The 5,000-nt window shown below is 50.1% G+C and overlaps 1 protein-coding gene across 1 annotated transcript in view; it reads left to right on the top strand.

Annotated features, from left to right (window-relative positions):
• LOC115416160 (anion exchange protein 3-like) overlaps window positions 1-5,000 on the top strand; it is a 21,593-nt gene that overhangs the window by 11,473 nt on the left and 5,120 nt on the right. The gene's annotated exons all lie outside the window — the stretch shown is intronic.

Genomic DNA, 5,000 nt, shown 5'->3' with positions numbered 1-5,000 from the left:
AAACACTGTTATAGACAGACTACAGCTGCGCCGCACCATCACACATGGTACCAAACACTGTTATAGACAGACTACAGCTGCGCCGCACCATCACACATGGTACCAAACACTGTTATAGACAGACTACAGCTGCGACGCACCATCACACATGGTACCAAACACTGTTATAGACAGACCACAGCTGTGACGCACCATCACACATGGTACCAAACACTGTTATAGACGGACTACAGCTGCGCCGCACCATCACACATGGTACCAAACACTGTTATAGACGGACTACAGCTGCGCCGCACCATCACACATGGTACCAAACACTGTTATAGACAGACTACAGCTGCGACGCACCATCACACATGGTACCAAACACTGTTATAGACAGACTACAGCTGCGCCGCACCATCACACATGGTACCAAACACTGTTATAGACGGACTACAGCTGCGCCGCACCATCACACATGGTACCAAACACTGTTATAGACAGACTACAGCTGTGACGCACCATCACACATGGTACCAAACACTGTTATAGACGGACTACAGCTGCGCCGCACCATCACACATGGTACCAAACACTGTTATAGACAGGCTACAGCTGCGCCGCACCATCACACATGGTACCAAACACTGTTATAGACAGACTACAGCTGCGCCGCACCATCACACATGGTACCAAACACTGTTATAGACAGACCACAGCTGTGACGCACCATCACACATGGTACCAAACACTGTTATAGACAGACCACAGCTGCGCCGCACCATCACACATGGTACCAAACACTGTTATAGACAGACCACAGCTGCGCCGCACCATCACACATGGTACCAAACACTGTTATAGACAGACTACAGCTGCGCCGCACCATCACACATGGTACCAAACACTGTTATAGACAGACCACAGCTGTGACGCACCATCACACATGGTACCAAACACTGTTATAGACAGACCACAGCTGTGACGCACCATCACACATGGTACCAAACACTGTTATAGACGGACTACAGCTGCGCCGCACCATCACACATGGTACCAAACACTGTTATAGACGGACTACAACTGCGCCGCACCATCACACATGGTACCAAACACTGTTATAGACAGACTACAGCTGTGACGCACCATCACACATGGTACCAAACACTGTTACAGACAGACTACAGCTGCGCCGCACCATCACACACGGTACCAAACTGTCATAGACAGACTGGAGCTGCGCCGCACCATCACACATGGTACCAAACACTGTTATAGTCGGACTACAGCTGCGCCGCACCATCACACATGGTACCAAACTGTTATAGACAGACTGGAGCTGCGCCGCACCATCACACATGGTACCAAACACTGTTATAGACAGACTGGAGCTGCGCCGCACCATCACACATGGTACCAAACACTGTTATAGTCGGACTACAGCTGCGCCGCACCATCACACATGGTACCAAACACTGTTATAGACAGACTACAGCTGCGCCGCACCATCACACATGGTACCAAACACTGTTATAGTCAGACTACAGCTGCGCCGCACCATCACACATGGTACCAAACACTGTTATAGACAGACTACAGCTGCGCCGCACCATCACACATGGTACCAAACACTGTTATAGACAGACTACAGCTGCGCCGCACCATCACACATGGTACCAAACACTGTTGTAGTCGGACTACAGCTGCGCCGCACCATCACACATGGTACCAAACACTGTTATAGACAGACTACAGCTGCGCCGCACCATCACACATGGTACCAAACACTGTTATAGACAGACTACAGCTGTGACGCACCATCACACATGGTACCAAACACTGTTATAGACAGACTACAGCTGCGCCGCACCATCACACATGGTACCAAACACTGTTATAGACAGACTACAGCTGCGCCGCACCATCACACATGGTACCAAACACTGTTATAGACAGACTACAGCTGCGCAGCACCATCACAAATGGTACCAAACACTGTTATAGACAGACTGGAGCTGCGCCGCACCATCACACATGGTACCAAACACTGTTATAGACAGACTACAGCTGCGCAGCACCATCACACATGGTACCAAACACTGTTATAGACAGACTACAGCTGCGCAGCACCATCACACATGGTACCAAACACTGTTATAGACAGACTACAGCTGTGCAGCACCATCACAAATGGTACCAAACACTGTTATAGACAGACTGGAGCTGCGCCGCACCATCACACATGGTACCAAACACTGTTATAGACAGACTACAGCTGCGCAGCACCATCACACATGGTACCAAACACTGTTATAGAAAGACTACAGCTGCGCCGCACCATCACACATGGTACCAAACACTGTTATAGACAGACTGGAGCTGCGCCGCACCATCACACATGGTACCAAACACTGTTATAGACAGACTACAGCTGCGCCGCACCATCACACATGGTACCAAACACTGTTATAGACAGACTACAGCTGCGCAGCACCATCACACATGGTACCTAACACTGTTATAGACAGACTACAGCTGCGCAGCACCATCACAAATGGTACCAAACACTGTTATAGACAGACTGGAGCTGCGCCGCACCATCACACATGGTACCAAACACTGTTATAGACAGACTACAGCTGCGCCGCACCATCACACATGGTACCAAACACTGTTATAGACAGACTACAGCTGCGCCGCACCATCACACATGGTACCAAACACTGTTATAGACAGACTACAGCTGCGCCGCACCATCACACATGGTACCAAACACTGTTATAGACAGACTACAGCTGCGCCGCACCATCACACATGGTACCAAACACTGTTATAGACAGACTACAGCTGCGCAGCACCATCACACATGGTACCAAACACTGTTATAGACAGACTACAGCTGCGCCGCACCATCACACATGGTACCAAACACTGTTATAGACAGACTACAGCTGCGCCGCACCATCACACATGGTACCAAACACTGTTATAGACAGACTACAGCTGCGCCGCACCATCACACATGGTACCAAACACTGTTATAGACAGACTACAGCTGCGCCGCACCATCACACATGGTACCAAACACTGTTATAGACAGACTACAGCTGCGCCGCACCATCACACATGGTACCAAACACTGTTATAGACAGACTACAGCTGCGCCGCACCATCACACATGGTACCAAACACTGTTATAGACAGGACTGCAGCTGCGCCGCACCATCACACATGGTACCAAACACTGTTATAGACAGACTACAGCTGCGCCGCACCATCACACATGGTACCAAACACTGTTATAGACAGACTACAGCTGCGCCGCACCATCACACATGGTACCAAACACTGTTATAGACAGACTGGCAGCTGCGCCGCACCATCACACATGGTACCAAACACTGTTATAGACAGACTACAGCTGCGCCGCACCATCACACATGGTACCAAACACTGTTATAGACAGACTACAGCTGCGCCGCACCATCACACATGGTACCAAACACTGTTATAGACAGACTACAGCTGCGCCGCACCATCACACATGGTACCAAACACTGTTATAGACAGACTACAGCTGCGCCGCACCATCACACATGGTACCAAACACTGTTATAGACAGACTACAGCTGCGCCGCACCATCACACATGGTACCAAACACTGTTATAGACAGACTACAGCTGCGCCGCACCATCACACATGGTACCAAACACTGTTATAGACAGACTACAGCTGCGCCGCACCATCACACATGGTACCAAACACTGTTATAGACAGACTACAGCTGCGCCGCACCATCACACATGGTACCAAACACTGTTATAGACAGACTACAGCTGCGCCGCACCATCACACATGGTACCAAACACTGTTATAGACAGACTACAGCTGCGCCGCACCATCACACATGGTACCAAACACTGTTATAGACAGACTACAGCTGCTGCCGCACCATCACACATGGTACCAAACACTGTTATAGACAGACCTACAGCTGTGACGCACCATCACACATGGTACCAAACACTGTTATAGACAGACTACAGCTGCGCCGCACCATCACACATGGTACCAAACACTGTTATAGACAGACTACAGCTGCGCCGCACCATCACACATGGTACCAAACTGTTATAGACAGACTGGAGCTGCGCCGCACCATCACACATGGTACCAAACACTGTTATAGTCGGACTACAGCTGCGCCGCACCATCACACATGGTACCAAACTGTTATAGACAGACTGGAGCTGCGCCGCACCATCACACATGGTACCAAACACTGTTATAGACAGACTACAGCTGCGCCGCACCATCACACATGGTACCAAACACTGTTATAGACAGACTACAGCTGCGCCGCACCATCACACATGGTACCAAACACTGTTATAGACAGACTACAGCTGCGCCGCACCATCACACATGGTACCAAACACTGTTATAGACAGACTACAGCTGCGCCGCACCATCACACATGGTACCAAACACTGTTATAGACAGACTACAGCTGCGCCGCACCATCACACATGGTACCAAACACTGTTATAGACAGACTACAGCTGCGCCGCACCATCACACACGGTACCAAACACTGTTATAGACAGACTACAGCTGCGCCGCACCATCACACACGGTACCAACACTGTTATAGACAGACTACAGCTGCGCCGCACCATCACACACGGTACCAAACTGTTATAGACAGACTGGAGCTGCGCCGCACCATCACACATGGTACCAAACACTGTTATAGTCGGACTACAGCTGCGCCGCACCATCACACATGGTACCAAACTGTTATAGACAGACTGGAGCTGCGCCGCACCATCACACATGGTACCAAACACTGTTATAGTCGGACTACAGCTGCGCCGCACCATCACACATGGTACCAAACTGTTATAGACAGACTGGAGCTGCGTCGCACCATCACACATGGTACCAAACACTGTTATAGACAGACTACAGCTGCGCCGCACCATCACACATGGTACCAAACACTGTTATAGTTGGA

This window comes from Sphaeramia orbicularis, unplaced genomic scaffold, assembly GCF_902148855.1.
Source record: "Sphaeramia orbicularis unplaced genomic scaffold, fSphaOr1.1, whole genome shotgun sequence".
NCBI lineage: Eukaryota > Metazoa > Chordata > Actinopteri > Kurtiformes > Apogonidae > Sphaeramia > Sphaeramia orbicularis.
This window is presented reverse-complemented; position numbering and strand designations above follow the sequence as displayed.